The sequence below is a fragment of the Bidens hawaiensis genome, unplaced genomic scaffold, assembly GCF_021521415.1.
Source record: "Bidens hawaiensis isolate Kalapana, Puna unplaced genomic scaffold, B.hawaiensis_p1.1 tig00054181_1, whole genome shotgun sequence".
In the NCBI taxonomy this organism is placed as follows: domain Eukaryota; kingdom Viridiplantae; phylum Streptophyta; class Magnoliopsida; order Asterales; family Asteraceae; genus Bidens; species Bidens hawaiensis.
The window spans coordinates 59,002-78,312 of NW_027499775.1; the positions used below are offsets into that span (position 1 = coordinate 59,002).

Genomic DNA, 19,311 nt, shown 5'->3' on the forward strand with positions numbered 1-19,311 from the left:
GCAGTAATATTGTTTCTCGCCTGAACCATCCCCTATATATGTGTGTGTGTGTGTGTGTTTATAATTGATTTCTTTTAAGAACCACTTTGAGTTTTGAAAACTCAAAGTAATAATTGTTTTCTTGATTTTTTTACATATAAGTAATATTTAGGCTACATTTACTTAAAAAAATTACATTATTTTTTTACACAATGAATCGACTTTTTACACAGATGTAACTAACGTTTACAGTAGTGTGTAATCATCACAAATCTTTATTCTCTTTCCTAATTTAATTTTTAATCTCAGTGATATATTCTATACCATTTAAATGATTTTATGATCCATATTAAGTTCTTAAATTTCTTACAACTCATCAAGTTCTTATATATTAAGTTTACTAGTTTGTGTATGCTCATTAGATTTAAATTGTGTAACATAATTATGTATAACATATATATTTATATAGGCTTTTAAAAAAAATAAATAGTTTATTGAAATAAATAATTTATATTTACTATCTTATATTTTTTTTACGTTTCATTTTCGGACTATGCTGTAAATAATACAAACACGTGACTCATTTATTTATTGCTAAGTTTAATCTTTCACAATAACTTGTGTTCGTTAAATTAGTTTAAGTAACTGAATGCACGGTTGTGAGTAAACTTTTTAACGTTGACATTGTGGTATAGAGTTGTATTAAAATAAAGTATTGTTTGACTTCATAAACTATACGATATATATTGTCATTGCTGTACTAGTACCGTGACGAACCAAACAAACTCCAACCGAACACTATGATTTCTTTATAATATCAAAACCAGTACGACTATTCATTTTCATGATTTTCTCAGTTGTGTTTAAATTTGTTTTCTTACAAATCCAGTTTTTTTTTTATATAAAAACGGGGTATTTTTTTATGACGAACCGAACGAATATCAGCCCATGCCAATTTCGTAGCTGCACAGCCAGCACCTAGTGTATTACTAGATTATGTCTTTGAAAAATGTTATTAAATAACTGATGTCTTATTAAATGATATTGTCAAAGTCGAACTAAAATAAATATGGTGCTTAAGTTCTCGACACAAGAAAAACGAACATTAACTAAAATCAACAATTTTATTCAACAAATGGCCATATTTATCTTAAAGTAAAGTCATACATGGAGTTGATTTTTGGCATCTTGCGTACCTATTTATAGAATCAGATCCTGTAATATACAAAGAAGCAAAATTAGCCAAAAGTCCACAAATAACAGATTAACAGGTTTATATATTCAACATACGAAATTTGGGTTTTGTGTACAGTTACCGGATATAATCGATGTTAATTCTCCCGGCATCAGTATTAGCAATCACCGCAAAGGCCTCTCGAGAGAGTTCAAATTGATTTGCCGAACATGTGACACAAATATCAACAATGGTAACATTAACACTATTGCCTGTGCAAGGTCGCGGAACGTTTGAGGTGGTTCCAGTGCAAGTCACACGATACCTAGTCCCACACGCTGTTCCGTTTGCAAACAAACCTCTATTTACTGCTGCGGTCATACCACCACTGTCTGGGTTACCAACACATGCAGATGCTACATATATATACCACAGTCAAATACCCAAAACTATGATCAGGTTAATGGTAAAGACTAGACCCGGGAACTGACCCTAATGTTAATATATACTAGGGTCAGGTTTTAGGCAGGTATTATCACAATTGACATATCATATCTTCAACTTAGTTCCATATGCTACACCCGGGGACTGACCCTATATCGTTTCATATACTTACTAGATTGTTTATTTGATTTTAGAACTGAACCCAACATGGGACCAGATTATACTTAAAAATCTACTATGAAGATAAATCGGGTTAGTTAATATTTAAGGTAAGTATACTTACGAAGGGACGGAGTGTAGATGGTCGCTTGGCCTGCAATAGCATGAGCTACGGATGTGAGACATGCTACCATTGAAACCAAGATCAGAGCTCTAGTCACAAAACTGATCATTTTTTAATATAAGTTTCCAAAGACACCAAATATGATTTGGTAAAGAGATATAAAAAAAGATATACTTTTATAGCGGCAAAGACGAAGTTGGAATGTGATAAGATGGTGTAAGAATTTTCTTCTATCTATTCAACAAAATACAAATGTGTTAGGAAGTCAAGCAAGTGGATCATATCACATATGTGACATGTTACCTGAAAACAATAGTTCTACATATAGTATCTTGTATTAGAATTAAACACATCAATATTGTACAGAATATGAACTAGAGAGTAATAACACAGGAAATAGAAAAACATGATTGATTGCAAATGATGTTTACATTGAGTATTTATATGCACTGAACCGGTGCTTTGTGGTCAATCGACATGCCGATTCACAAATTTACTAATGAAATGGCGTTTCTAAACAACCGCTATTACAAATCACTGCCTAATTTTACAAATGGGCCTATTTTTATAATCACAATTCCGCCTCTAGCAGTTTATAAAATAATACATAAAAATACAAATTAAATTGTTTTCATGTTCTGTAAATAATCTGATGACATGAAATAAATATCTATGTTCAACATCTAGATCATCTTAAAACATAAATGTACCTGAATCTACTTGTTTAACGAAATCTACAAAATGATAATTATATTGAATTTGGAGCAAGAGTTTCTCAGGTCTCTTTGGCACATACGTTATATTTATCAAATAAATATTATTTTTAAGCATTGCTATTTGTTTCTAAATTGATACATTACTTCCTCCATTTTCTTAGTTTCTTTTCATTTCATCAGATTTTGTTCTTTTTTTTATTAGATGGACATTTTCTTGATTAAATTGTATAAGGAGAACTTTTTGTTCAACAGGATATAAGTTTCATTTTTTTATGTAGGGAGAATGATTTATGTGGATGCAGGAAAAGTGTTTCATGTAATTCTTAGCAGGGGAGCTTACAACTTTAATGACGAATTAGTTTGTTTCATCAATAATTAATTTTGGACACCAGAATTTTGGTATATGTTGTACCCATGGACACATTCTCAATCATGATTACCGAGAACTCGGTCATAAAGTTGCAAGGGTGGTAATAATTGAGGTCAGACATCAAAAATTAAGTTAAATGAGAATTGAGCAGCCAGAATGGCAAAATGACTTATATGAGTTTGTAGATGATGCTAGAAGTGTAGGGCCAATATTTGTGACTTGCGATATCAAATTACGAAATCCATTATTTTATTCACGGTCAAGATAATAATTAATGTCGGCGCGAAGTCCGGACATGAGACGAGAACTTCGATGCACGCGTTTAACTTCAACGGGGTGGAGATCTTCTAGAAACATGTTAGGCTATAAATAGGATTTGTATTTGTCATTTATGTGTGTGTTTTGATGGTGTAAACAACCACCCAAGGGGAGCTCACCTTGGGTGGGATCGGTTCATTTTAATATTATGAATATTTTGTTACCGGTTACGGAGTCGTTCAATATTATCTTTATATATTTGTTCGATCGTTTGTTTATACCGCACCCGTCTCGAGCACTTATCAAGAACAAAGTTGTTCGTTGTCGAATCCCGTTGGGACCTACAATTGGTATCAGAGCGGTTTTGAATCAACCGATTCAACTTTGTTCTTGATATTCGGGTTCTATTTCCGCTATTACCCGAACCAAGACGTTAATTTCTTGAAGCTTTTGAAGATCCGTTGAAGCAAGGAGATAAAGTTTGATGTTTGAAAATAAAGTTTGAAGATTTGAGGAAGTAATTGTGTGTGAAGTTCGTCTTGTGTTCGTAGATCCGGATTAACCGCCACATTTAAAGGTTCGTTTGAAGATTTTTGAGAAGTTTAATGGATGCTTTTATGAAGAAATATGATGAAGATCAGAAGTTGTTTTGAAGATTTTATTCAGCATCAATGCATCAATTAGATATTGCATCTCAGATATGAAATTAGTCTAAATGCATCACCATCACCGTCACAGATAATATAAAAAAACAAACTTCCTTGCAATCTGTATTTGTTAGTGTTTAACATAGCGAAAGGCAATCTGGCACCGTGAAGTTCATCAACACCAAAGGTTTCGGCTTCATCACACCGGTATCCACCGTGAAGAAGTACCCACGGCCGCCACGCCCGTCTTCTCTCACAGAAGAGACGGAAGGTTACACGGCTGCACAGCGGGTCTACCGGTGGCCGGTAGAGCTTTCTTCGACGGCGTAACAACAATCTTTTGCACAAGCTGTGGCACGTCATCGTTGTCATCATCAACGAGCAAATCAAATAGGCCATTTGTGCAGTAAAGATTGAGTTTTTATAAGAGATTTTCTTGATTGTCATTTGTTATCAAGATCGAATACCCAGAAAAATCCTTGAATATCTTGAAGATAAGTGTGACAGAGAGATGGGTTTGGTGAAGGTGAGACCTTGGAGTTTGTGTTGGAGACTAGATCTGACAGTCGAAATAAGGCGGTGATGTCACGGGATATATTTTTCCGGTAAACAATTTTCGGCGGCAATTAATGGTTTTTCAGGTGAGGGTGACCGAATATGTCACCGGTGATCGGGTTTCCGGCGAGGTCACTGGAAGTTGTTGATGTTGGCGGCTGAGTTCAGCTAGGGTTTGCTGATGGATGGGAAATTATACGTGCTGGGCTTCTCTTGGGCCTGATCAAAACAAATATGGGCTCTTTATTTTATTTCATATTTGGGTTGTATATGTGGGCTTTTCAAATGTGTGTTTGGGTTACTTATGCAAATCAGAAATGGACTAGTGGGCTGTTGGGATTATTTCTTTTGGGCCAGCTGGATTGTTTTTATGGTGGATAAATTCAAGTGGAGCCGGTTCCTACCGTGTAAGTAATTTATTTTTCATGTTGACCAAACTGAAGAAGTCAACATTGTTCAGGTTTTCGTCATTGTTGGACCGTGTTCAAAACATATTATTTATATGTTATTTTCAATGCGTTCGAGAATTGGATCCTAAAAACGTGGGCTACGAGCATCCGAGATACTTATTTATTAAGGTGATAATTTTTGAACAAGTTGGATTTAATAAGGAATTAAATTGTTTAAGCTCTCAACCTGAAAATGTGGGATACGAGTATCAGGGATACTTATTTATTAGGGGTGAGTTACTTAAATAATTTTATTCACGGAAATAATAAGCTTTGTCATTTGATCGTTGTCCCCGGTGTTTCGTCAAGCTCTTCTAAACCTATATTGCTTAAGATCCGAGATGGATAAAGAAGCGAGAACGTCTTCATGAATGAATTAGGTGGATCATACCTTGAAGGGGTGATTGAAGAAGCTTCGGTTATCTAGATGATTTGCAAAAATGCGAGAAACGGCTCGACGATGTTTTGAGATCACAAATCAAGGGGCTGATTGTAAGGCCAATATTTGTGACTTGTGATATCAAATTACGAAATCCATTATTTATTCACGGTCAAGATAATAATTAATGTCGGCATGAAGTCCGGACATGAGACGAGAACTTCGATGCACGCGTTTAACTTCAATGGGGTGCAGATCTTCTTGAAACATGTTAGGCTATAAATAGGATTTGTATTTGTCATTTATGTGTGTGTTTTGATGGTGTAAACAACCACCAAAGGGGAGCTCACATTGGGTGGGATCGGTTCGATTTAATATTATGAATCTTTTGTTACCGGGTACGGAGTTGTTCAATATTATCTTTATATATTTGTTCGATCGTTTATTTATACTGCACCCGTCTCGAGCAATTATCAAGAACAAAGCCGTTCGTTGTCGGATCCCGTTGGGACCTACAAGAAGTACAAGGTAAATCGAGGCCAACGAGGCAACTAGACTGGAATACAAAATTAAACAATTATTCTTGTCAAGGATAACCATTTTCCCTTAATATGTAAGATATAAAAATGTAAAAGATTTTGTGTCCTCCACAAATCCATATTCTAGGATGTTGGTTCTTTTGTTGAAGATAAGCCCATTTCTCATTTTCCAATTACACAACAGAGATAGTCAAGAATGTCACTTGTAAGAGCATTTACATTTCATCCATTATCTTTTTACCATATAATTTTGTTAAAATTCATACTTTTCAAAATTTAATACTAATTTTTTAAAATCTCCCACAACCCATCCACCATTTTTATCTTTATCTTACTCACAAACAATTATTTTATTCTATTTCTTGTTTTTATACACTCACAATAATTTAAGCAATGACCAATAGTAACTTTTCATATATAAAAAGTTGGTATAACACCTTATTTAAACCATTGTTGAGAGATTGATTCCTTTTGCTCTTCAACACTTACTTAATGGAGCCACCAATTTGCAACTGATGATGTGAGTCTCTTTCTTAACTTGGCAGATCTTGTTAATGATGGCCCATTAAAAAAGAAATTTACCCAAGTTGGAACCATTCATATGTGTAATATTTTTGCTTGAAAACTTTCTTCACAATGATAACACGGCGCAAGTGTACATAGAAGAGACCTAATTCATCTCCTTTCCAATGACGTTTATCCTTGCCAACCACAAGCTTCTATTACGAGATCAACTATTCAAGATTTAACATTTCCCCTATCATGCGATGAAGTCGGCAAGATCTTCCAATGCGAATTGCAAATAGTTCTATCTTATCGCATTTGTAATCTATTTGTAAAGGCCTCAAGATCGATTAAAAACACGATAATGCGTAAATAACAACAATTAAACAAGAACAAAATTGTATTTGATTTTTTATTGAAATAGATGATAACAATGGTGGTGTCCGGAGGTATTATATCCACCGATGGTTACATTTTGACAGTCACGATGGTTCGCACATACGAAGCAATGTTTCGTTTGTATCCTTACTAATTACAGTAACATACACAAACTATCTACTAATTACACTTTGCACCCTAACTATACTAGCAGAACTTTCTAACAAAGTTAAACTATTCTTTAATAAAGTAACGAAATATTTAATGAAACTTTAACGAGATCGATGATTAATCAACAATCACCCCCCTAATCTCGATCTTCAATACAGCTTGCCTTGTCTTCATAGTAGTGTAGTTAAACTACGTATAAGATGAACCTCCGGATCTTTCTCATTTTCTTTGGTTTTCCATTTTGGGCATTCATATACAAAGTGACCATATTCATTACATTCATACCACCTGAGATCACTTTTGTCTTTGCTTCCTCGACTCGTATTTCCACGCCCTCTTTCTTTTTTGAAAGGTTCTCTTCCTTAGGTCTTGGCTTTTATTACCATGACCTCTTCCACGACGCCAATTCTTAGCATGATTACTAGCTATCAGGAGCTTTCTTTCGTTATCATCTTCTGGTTCTCTTTACTTTTAATGCGTTCTTCAAAAGCTGTTATTCTTCCTACCGTTTCTTCAAATGGCATTTTGTCAATTTTCGGATATTGCTCGGCAGATGCCACAATTGGTAGAAACTTCTTTGGAACTTAATTGAGCAATTTCCTTACAAGTATCTTATCCTTGAGATTAGAACCAAAACTTTTAAATTTGGCTTTTATGCTTCCCAATTTTTCAGAGAAATCACTTACGGTTTCATTTTCTTTCATCTTTAACGTATCTAACTCGCTCCTTAATGTTTGTAGACGTGCCTTCTGAACTAGATCTGCTGCTAAGTGTCGAACTTTTATCGCGTCCCACACTTCTTTTGCTGTCGAGTATTGTGCCACTTGCATAAAAAGAACTTCTGGCAACGTTTGTAGGATCGTTGCGTTGGTTGTATATGACTTCTTCTCATCAACTTCTTCTGAGCTTACCGCTTCACAAAGACCATAAGCCTTTAAGATTGTCTCCATCAACAATGCCCATGTCGTATAGTTTGACTCAGTGGATTTTGGACATTGAAGAGATATATTCCCTTGCTCATGAAGTTTTCCTGATCCACTTGACGAATCTTCTTTTCCAGACATATTTTATTACTTCTTACTTGATTGAACCACACAGGTTTTTTCTTTTTATCACACAGGATTTATTTGCCACATGGGTCTTAATTATCACACCAGTCTTTGTTTGCCACACAGGTCTTATTGCCACACAGGACTTAATTTGCCACACAGGTATTACTCTTTCTCTATGAATCATGAAGGTTTGGAGCTTGCTATTCAAATCACACAGGTTCGATTATTTTATTCAAGTGTTTTATTTTGTATATTAAGGCTAGAATATATTTTTCTAATAATTCTTCTAGAAGAGGGAATTTATGATCTGGATTTCAAATCCCCATTCTGGCTTTTCCTTTTTTATTACGTTTCTAACTTAAAGCATTTCTCCAATTTTGTTTCCCTTTTATAATACCTTTTGACTTTAGTGACTATATTCACAAAATCAAAACTCAATTTTCCTGTTGTTTCTTTTCTGACTAACACTACCCACGCCGGTGGTTCTCAATTTAATCAGATTCTTCTTTTGATTGGAAGTTCGCCAATCGATTAGGCCTTTTAATCGACCCTTCTTATCCGTCTACGAATTATAATCTGCAGGTTTGGTCGTTTCTTGTTCTATGAATTTGCAATGTTCTTGATTTTTAACACGGATTAGGGTTTCAAATTTGTGGTTTTTAGAGCCTTGCTCTGATACCAGTTAAAGTCCTCAAGATCAATTATAAACACGATAATGCGTGAATAACAACAATTAAACGAGAACGAAATTGTATTATTGATTTTTTTATTGAAACAGATGATTACAATGGTGGTGTCTGTAGGAATTTATTTATGCCCACCAACGGTTACATTCTGACCGTCACGATGGTTCGCACATATGACGCAATATATCGTTTGTATTCTTACTAATTACAATAACATACACGAACTATCTACTTGGGGTTAGGATTTCAAATTTGGGGTTATTAGAGCCTCGCTCTGATACCAATTAAAGGCCTCAAGATCAATTATAAACACGACAATGCGTAAATAACAACAATTAAACGAGAACGAAATTGTATTATTGATTTTTTTTAATGAAACGGATGATTACAATGGTGGTGTCTGTAGGAATTTATTTATACCCACCGGCGGTTACATTCTGACCGTCACGATGGTTCGCACATATGACACAACATTTCATTTGTATTCTTACTAATTACAGTAACATACACAAACTATCTACTAATTACACTTTGCATCCTAACTATACTAACAGAACTTTCTAACAAAGTTAAACTATTCTTTAGTAAACTAACGGAATCTTGAACGAAACTTCAACAAGATCGATGATTAACCAACAATCTGCCACACAATGTCCCTTATCAACCTCAATAAGGATAAGGATGTTATACCTCATTAAAGGGGGGGGGGGGGGCACGTCTTAGAAGTAATCTACCCAGATGGATGTTTGTTTGCCACTTCTAATATTTCATTTCATCAAGCTGGTGTGATCTATATCAAGTGCAGCTTGATTGGGTTTCTCCAGTTTCTGGCATGTTGTGTGAATTGCCTTAATCTTCTTGACCCACAAACTAACTAGTTGCTCCTTAAACCTTCGAATACACTTAGATAGTAATGCCAGATTCTCTGCTCTAATGCTTGCAATGCGAAACCCACGTTAGCCTCTAATAACCTGTCCAAAGTGATCCTATAGATTTTGTGTCTTCTCTTGAAGCTCCCACATAAGAACCTTCAACGAATTGATTTCCTTAAAAGGTGCTTTAAAGAAGGATAAGTAATGGAGTAAAAGGTTGCAAAGCAGAACCTTAATCAAGGTTTAATAGCCACAAAGACAATGTATTTGACTTCCAAAAGGAAGCATTCCACCCATTTTATTAACAACCGGTGTCCAGTTTTTCAACTATGTTCATGTTACCTCCAATTAGTAGTCCCCCGTACATAAAAATGGATGGAATATTTTTGGCAATGTAACCTTCAAGGACACAAATATTGTTGTACTTAATTCTTGTTCTAAGTCAATGATGCAGGTTGGGCCGACTCTTCGAGCCAATGATGGGTTGGTGTTTTGTTTATCAAGTTAATCACCCAATAACTTGATTTACATGGAATTAATGAAATAAATTACTAGGGGAATAAGTCGAGCTAATTACTTAGACAAGAAAGAATTTATTTATTCATTAATTAATTATTTAGTTTTGTTTTTACTAATTAGTATCTCAATATGATTAGTTTTCAAGTAAACATTAGTATATATATCCGAGCTTGTGTGTTATCATTATGAATTGTAATTTTTGAGTTTAATTAAATTATAGAGATCGAGCTTACGATCTAAACTATTTTTTTAAGTTTTTCAATTTCTTTGTACGCAAATTTCAGTTGGTATCAGAGCTCAAACTACAAAAATACCAGTTCTTATTTCTGTTTAAAGGAGCCATCGTGATTTTTTGACTTCTTTTGTTGGTTGGAGTTAGAGACAAGAAGCCCCTATTTACACAATTAATTCGAAGTTGAATTAATTCTTTTATTTTGCCACTCAAATTTCTATTTTGTTTTTCAAGATAGACATGATCGGTTAGGAAGAATCTATTTTTTAGAGAAACTGTGAGTCGGTGATAGAGAAGATAGACAAAACCGGTGATCAAGAACTCGTTTAATTCGTTATTCGAATTTTCTTTTTTCCGTCCCAAGGTCGAGCTTGTTGAATGAACATAAGAACCTTCGAGTGGTTTTTCGACCTAGCGATCAAAGCATGCAATATTTTCCTCTTTAAGACGACGGTGTGCAATATAATGCATGTAATATTATTTAATCTCGGTTTATCTATGTTGAAGGGCTATAAAAACTAAAATCTACATAAATTACTGGTTATTAATTAATCTTAATTATCAATATTCAATACGTTGAATATATACTTAGGTTTATACACCTGTATATCATGTTGATATATATATATATATATATAAACATTGTAATATATGTTGTTACATTTAATACAAAACATCGAAAACATAAAAAAAATATTTTGCTATTTTTTTTTACTAATTTTTATTTATGTTTTCATGAGAGAGAAAGTGTAAATTAACTTTAACATTTTTTATTAACTTTAATTGTGGATCACAAAATTTAATCTTTAATTAAAAACATGTGGTTGAGAATGGGTTTCTAGAGTTTTCACAAATCAAGTGAGTTTTATTCTAACTTAACCCTAGATATATATATACATACATACATATATATATATATGGAAAGTATGGAATGAAAACCCACTTGAGTTGTGAAAACCTTATGTAACATCGTTTTTTTTTCTTTTACACACGTAATATATGTTGTATCATTTAATACAAAACATCGATAACTAAAAAAAATTATTTTGCTATTTTTTAACATTTTTTAACTAATTTTTATATATGTTTTTAGGAGAGAAAAAAAATTATATTTATATTTACATTTTTTATTCTCTTTAATTATGGAGCACAAGATTTAAACTATAATTAAAAACCATGTGATTAAGAATGAGTTTTTATAGTTTTTTCACAACTCAAGTGGGTTTTTATTTTAACCTCACCCTATATATATTTATATATGATTAGGCTTATTTCAGAAGTTTTTTTAGTACGAGAAGTGATTATAACCAATCATAATTTATCTTTTTATTTTAATTTTACATTATGTATAAGGGTCTATTAGTAATCTTTCATGTTCTTATATATGGTAAATATTAGTATTTGGAAGCTTCATTTTTTTTAATGTTTTTTTTGTAAATACAATTTGTTATGTTATTATACGACATTATTAACCATTCAACAACATATACATCGTCCCTGCTCATAATCCCATAAAACTAATTAAGATCAATACATATCATATATAATTATATCATATTACATAATATAACATATTCATATACATGCACATACGATCAACAAAACCTAGATTACATATATGACTTAAAATCTTGAAATACTCTACAACTGCCTTATTAACTAGACATTACACACGATAAAATTTAAACATACACAATTCGAAATAACACCTACATGGTATATATGTGAACCTACATTATAATTAAATGCTCCTACATATGATAAAATTTAAACATACACAATTCGAAATACCACCAACATAGTATATAGATGAACCTACACATGATAAAATTTACACATATGCAATTCATAATACCACATACACAGTACATATATGAACATACACACGATATAATTTACACATATACAATTTGAAATACTATATACACAGTACATATATGAATTTAGACACCCAACACACCCTACACAGTAAAGATTTATTCCTACATACCCTACATAGTAAACAAAATTATTCTACACACCCAACATATAAATATTTTATCCTACATACTCTACATAGTAAGCACAATTATTCTCACATGTAATATTAGTTGCTTGTTGGTGAAAATCAAATGAACTAAAAATACCTTAACATTGAACTAATCCCTACATGGTATAATATATGTACCTACACAATACACAATTCAAAATACCACCTTACACTGTAAATAATAATTCCTACATATCACACAATACACAACTAGATAAACATTTATTCCGACCAAACATACAAATTTGAATTCAATATGTAACTACACTTTCACAAAACCCCCTACAAAAAACGGTATGTTTCTAATTTGGATATGAACGTACCATGCGAAAAATCCATAATATACAACATAATGAGAATATATATATATATACAGCTTACACAACCATAAATTCCGAATATATATATATATATATATATTTATAGGAGATGTATCAAATACAAATAGGAAAACCGTACTAAACGTACAAATCAAAGAATTAGGCGGTGGCAATTTTGTAATTAATTAAACACAAACAATTTCTCCAACACTTATCATCTGTTAGTTACATAATCTCTATCAATTCAAATACAGATTACAATGCCATTACGAGTTATTGTTTATCGATATATCTACATCAAGTGTTCTTAATTTCTCAAATCTTATCGTGTATTCGATTAATCGACTTCTTCCATGGCTGAAGACATAGAAACTAAAATTGAAGGTATGTAGTTCTTCATTCGGTTTCAATTAGCTTCGTTTAATTGTGTAACTAGTTTATTGATTTGTCGAAATACCTGATTCATTGATTTATTCAGTTAGGTTTTCACCTAGTTTTTGAATTTATCTAAAAATTGCATTCGTTAAGCTATATAGTTTAAAATAACTAGAGTAGTTACATCAATACTTAGCGTATTTGTTGTTTTATCACTTATGTCCCAATTTTTACTTTGTATAACCAATGTAATCATTTTTAAAGTAGAGTAATTATTAGATCATAAGTAGAATAGTTATTTGCATAAGTAGAGTAATTATTTTCACAAGTAGAGTAATTGTTTAATCCTAAATAGAGCAATTATTTAATCATATGTAGACTAATTATGTGTTTGAGCTTCATTACATATAGTGCAACTAGTATTAACATAGCCCCACGTTGCGGCGGAGGTGTAAAACAGTGTATTTACTTATCCACTCCACTCGAAGCATGAAGTTAACACCACTGCCTTTGTTCGTCATCCCCTCTCCCGTAGCTAGTAACCAACATCAACCATTAAGAAAACTAAACAAATAGACGTAAAAACGTTGAACCACACACACTTGTTGCATCATGTTAACACATAGAAATTAGACCGCGACATAAAATATAGAAAAAAATAACTAACTCAACTTAACATCTACATGTTGCGATAAGGCCGTTAAACGGGGAAAATAGACAAAATCATTCAACTACACACATGCGTTGTAACGTGTTAACTCGTTAAATTTAGACGTAAACATTAAACAATATGTACAACCCCTAAAGCATGAGGTACAACTTTAAAAGCCTAAGAACTCCCAAAATTGTAATATATATAATATGTACAACCCCTAAAGCATGAGATACAACTTTAGAAGCCTAAGAACTCCCAAAATTGTAATGTATATAATTATATGTTTAACCTTATTTATAGATATTTTTACTTTATATAACTAGTGTAATTGTTTACTCCTAACTAAAGTAATTATTTAATCATATGTAAACTATTTATGTGTTTGAGCTTCATTGTATGTACATAACTATCTATGTATATTACATATAAAAGATTTTAGATACTGAAAATTGTTTTTTTTAAGTAACAAGACGCTGTTAAACATTAATAGGAAGACGCCGTTATATCCCTCTTGCCGCCGGCGACTTCTCCCTTCAATCCTTCCGTTACATGTATTCCTCTGGCGATTTAATTCCTCATTTTATTATTTTAATTGCTCCCTCAATTGTTTCTTTAACACCTTTGGTTTCAACTGAAATCCCAAATCATCTTCTCAATCATCTGTTCCCAATTCTCTCTCTGGCTCACTGGATTACTTGCCGGCCGACATCCTCAACTCCAGGTGATCGTATCATCCCTCCAATCGGTCCAGGTTTGTGATCCTATGTAACGTCCTAACACCCATATTCAGTCCTTTTTTTGTAATTAATTATCTTTTCTGGTTTCTGTTCTTGATTCCAATAGCAGGACACGAAGATCAGTGAGTCGCTTATTTTATTTCATCGTTTCCATGCACTAACCCTTCCGGTAATTTCAGCCAATGTTTGACTTTGACCATTTAGTTATATAATTATGTTATTTATGTGTTTTCAAGTGGTTTACAAGGAATTCTTTGCCTATTTTGTCTACTGAGATGAATTTCAACGATGACCTGCTGTGGATGTTTGTTCTTCATGAATTAAGATTCTTGGTAAGCATAATTTATCTTAATTTTGCTTGCTATAGAGTATAGAGTGAAGTTTTCAAATTTCTCAAAAAACAAGTCAACTTTGCTCATACTTTTATTGCATAAAAATTTGTTTACTTTTATTTGGGTCGTTGGATTAAAAATTGTCTAATGTGCATATATCATTTTTTTGTGCGCGTAGAAATAGTGTTTAACGTTAGGAGGGCTGCCTAGCAGCTATGGCTACGTAACTAAATATATATAAGAAAACAACTCAATTCAATTTAGATGCATAACTTTCAACATGCAGGTAGTTCTTTGAAGATGACAAAACTGCTGCTACTCACACTAGAGGCGCACCAAAAAATCAGGTACGGATCTGTAACGGCCTACAAAACCTGAATCTGTTACTGGAATACCACGTATACCGTACCTGGTTATGAACTCAACCCCACCGGCCAAAACGTGTTCGGGTTAGAACTGGATTGTTTGCGTCTATTAGCCTTTACTTGCTGCTGGGATAGACAGTGATTGTTACCGTCTATTTGCGTCTATTAGTGTTTACTTATTATAATAACATTTATTTTGACTTGCTGATGTTGCCTTTGACTCACAGTGTAAGATAGATGTTACGTACAAAATCACCGTGTATGTTCACATGTTTTAAAAAATTGAAGACAACTTACACAGATTGCTATATATGCTTTCCTTATACGGTATAAAAATCATTTTGAGAGTTTATATATGATTGCAGTTCTATATTTTCTTAGTAATTTTTAAATTGTAATATTTTTGCAGCCCGAACATTAAGGTGTTTCATGATCACCCTCGGTTTCTAAGGTGTTGCATGGTAAATGGACCAAATCCTTCATTAATATCATTTCAATTTATGTGATCAGACCACTTACTTTCTACATGTTCGTTTGACCAGTTTTCGTTTTGTTCTGCAGTCGAAACAGGGGGCTAATGGCAACACAAGTTCTGGATGTAGAAGTATCTAATAGCAGCTCTTGAATTGCCATGTGGAGGTATCTTTTATTAAATTCTTACAAATTACCTAAAATAAAACCAAAACCGCCGGTTTTTGTTTTGGTTCATTTTTTTCGGTTTTGGATTGGTTTTTTCGGTTTCTTGCGCACCGTTGACCTTATAAAAATGAAAAATTTAACGATCTTTTGCAGTTAGAAGAGAGAGAAAGATATTAAGATTGTTTATGCATCCACATACTATTCGGCTTTATGAGGTTATAGAGACTGCATCACATATTTATCTTGTGACGAAATACGTGAAGTCGGCTGTGTGAGGTTATAGAGACCACATCACATATTTATCTTGTGATGGAATACGTGAAATCTGGTGAGTTTTTTGATTACATTATTGAGAAAGCCCGGTTGCAAGAAGACGAGTCCCGTAAGTTCTTTCAGCAGGTGGTTTATTGGATTTCTAATGTCTTTTATCATATGCTATTTTTCTTATTTTTTTAAACAATTATTAAAGTGGTCCCTACAGATAGTATCTGGTGTGGAGTATTGCCATAGGAACATGGTGGCTAATAGAGATTTAAAACCCGAGAATCTGCTGGATGCCAAGTGCAATGTCAAACTTGCTGACTTTGGCCTAAGTATGATCTTTAAGGTCGTAAACGAGCCGAGCTGACCATGAACTCGACTACGCTAAAACTCGACTTTTTTAATATACATATGGACTGGATCGATGGTGTTTAGGTACGTGCATGCTTATGTTTGTTTATGGTGAAACAGGTAACTGGTCAATTGCGCCAGTTTTACCTATTAAAGTTTCTTGAAATATTTCAACTTGTTCTTATAATTTGATGCTGGTTGCAGCATGTTTTTGAGTACTTCATCAAACGAACTCGACGTTCTTACTATGACATGTTTGTTTATATGGCCCATATCAAACACTTCTGTATAAGTGGTCCAAGGTGGGCGGTTTGGGCATTTGGCCATTTCCTTCCAAAAGTAAATATCAGTTGACTTTTTACAAATATTAAAAATGCTGACTTTTAGTAACTTTAGGAATCTCATGCTAGATCAGGGGCAATTAGGTCTTTCTGAGTTAAACAAAAACTAAAACACCATCATCTCAAAATGTGAATTTGTCGGTTTTTCACAAGACATAATCTCTTTTCCATTTTCTTAGTCAAAGGTATAGTTCTAACGGAAACCAATCAAAAGAACGATAGATAACCTTTAATTTTTAATGAAAACATAGCCTTTTGATGATCGGGTGGATTCGGTTTATGTTTCATATCAACCAACAGATAACCTTATTGACCTATACTCGACCTGCTTGCATATTTTAACCGTGTGCTTATAATTATTATTGCTATTGTTTCAGAATGATGATATATACATGTTTTTTTTTAGCCGAATCTTCCTTCTATAACAGCAGCCTGACCCATATAGGCAAAATTTTTAAAGAAATTTTGCTCTTCAAGAGTCGTATTTTGTTATTGGCCATTAGGTACTTTTACAATTTTACAAGAACTTCTCTTATGTATTTTTTTTAACTTTTGAATTGTTTGCTTTAATATAGTTGGCCACCAAAGTAATTTTATATTTTTAGGATAAAGGATTGCGGCACCGCTTCGTTTTTTATCATCGATAGTATGATACGTGTTGTAAAATTATCTTCACTTGATACAAAACAGTTGATAAGCTAACGAAACATGAGTTGAACTTGAAACATATAGCTAATTTATTGTTAACTTACTTTATAACTTGCTACATTGTTTTTACAACTCATAAAAAAACCCCAAACATTACCATAGGCGTTCGCTATATTTAAGTTATTTTTTTTACCATTCTAAGAATTTGATTTATTGTTTATAAAAAAATTCAAATACATACATATCGAAACCGTCAACTTGATAGCGACTAAATCCTGCTGATTTAAATTCTTAGAACCAAAAGTTAACTATACCAACCATAAATTTGGCTACACTAAAATGCGGGTACCTTAACGACACCAACCCCCTATTGACTGAATCCATCTTTTGTTCCCGCCGCAAAGCGCGGGCACTTCTTCTAGTATGCTTAATTGATCTTAATGTAGATAACATAACATAAGATATAACTGTTGAAAGAGAGTTCAAGCATGCTGTATCTTCTTCATTAAAACCGTTTGAAAGCATGATTGTTCCATTTTTGTAGTGTACAGATTTTTGAAATAAAACCATAGATTTGCATGTAGAGTAATTATTTCTAAAAGTAGAGTAATTATGCTATTTAAGCTTTTTTTTAACTAACTGTTTATTATTTCACGTCATTGCTGATGATAATGATTTTTCTGCTTCATGTAGCAGCAAAAGGTTTAAACAATATGGTTTGTTGTGTCGACATGTTTTGGTTGCGTTTAGAGTTTTTTAGATTGATGAGATTCCAAAGAAGTATATTTTGAGGCGTTGGATGAGGGATGCAGTTTCAAATAAAAGCAAGTGTTAGATCTTTGGCAAAGATGTTGCTAATGGCAACATTGATAAGGCTAATGAGATTGTTTGTGAAATAATGTTTGGAATTGAAAATATATATAATATGTTATTCATGGACATAGAAGCATTAAGTAAAGTTAGAGATCAAATTAATGGCATGTGGGAAAAGGCAGAAGATGGTTCTCAAGCTAAACCGATTTTGAAGAAAAATGATGTGTTGGCTTCTCTTCTTGGATATTATCAACCGTCAACGTCTACTATTCGAATTCCAACTGGTATTAGAAATAAAGGGTGCGGTTCTCACAAAAGAATTAAAGAAAATTGGAAATAAATAATCCCAACTTTTGTGTGTTGGCCCCAACTTTAAAAATCACTGCCAGCAGTCCCAACTTCCAACTATTTTTGTCTCAATGGTCCTTCGTTAAAGAAACTTAGCGTTGTTATGTTTTTTCCCAAGTTTCAAACTGACGTTTTTGGTCTTTTGATCAGAAGAACGGTATGATTCGATCGATATAAAACTTATCACGAAACTGTGATTCAAATGACTTGATTTTTGTTAATTGAAAATTTAAACATCCGAATTGAAACATTGTTTCGTCGCATGGATAGCAGTTTCAAGATAAGTTTTATATCAGTCAAATCGTATCGTTTTTCCGATCAAAAGCCCTAAAACATCGGTTTGAAACTTGGGAAAAAACATAACGGCATTAAGTTTTTTTTTAACGGAGGACCATTGAGACAAAAATAGTTGAAAGTTGGGACCGCTGGTAGTGATTTTTAAAGTTAGGATTATTATCGAACAATACACAAAAGTTGGGATTATTTATTTCCAATTCGCCAAGAATTAAATCATTAAAAGAAATAGCAGCCAATCGAGTCGTGCTAGGAAACGATCAAAGAGCTTTGAGGGAGGTTATGATATTCGAACATGCGATAAACTGCTGCTTGGGTCATAGTTTTATACTAGATACATACTATATTGTTTATTAGATTTTAAAAAGTGTAATAAAAGGTATGACGAATACATGAAATAATGAAAAAAAAACTAGTCCAATTATAGGTTTTTTTTTCTAACATGGTAATTGCTTGCAATATAACTTTCTTTTGATAACTAGAGTAATTGTTATGATGACTAGATAAACTTTTTAACATATACGATTATTGTTACAACATAATATGATAATTGGACAAACAATTTTATAAGTCAGCAATCATGTGCCATCTTATAA

At 33.0% G+C, this 19,311-nt stretch overlaps 1 pseudogene across 1 annotated transcript; it reads right to left on the reverse strand.

Annotated features, from left to right (window-relative positions):
- Positions 1-1,248: 1,248 nt before the first annotated feature.
- On the reverse strand, positions 1,249-1,989 carry LOC143600502 (EG45-like domain containing protein pseudogene; annotated as a pseudogene). The gene is made up of 2 exons (XR_013147483.1): positions 1,881-1,989; positions 1,249-1,569 (listed from the first exon to the last, which is right to left on the reverse strand). The product of XR_013147483.1 is annotated as an EG45-like domain containing protein pseudogene (transcript).
- Between the last annotated feature and the right edge of the window lie 17,322 nt (positions 1,990-19,311).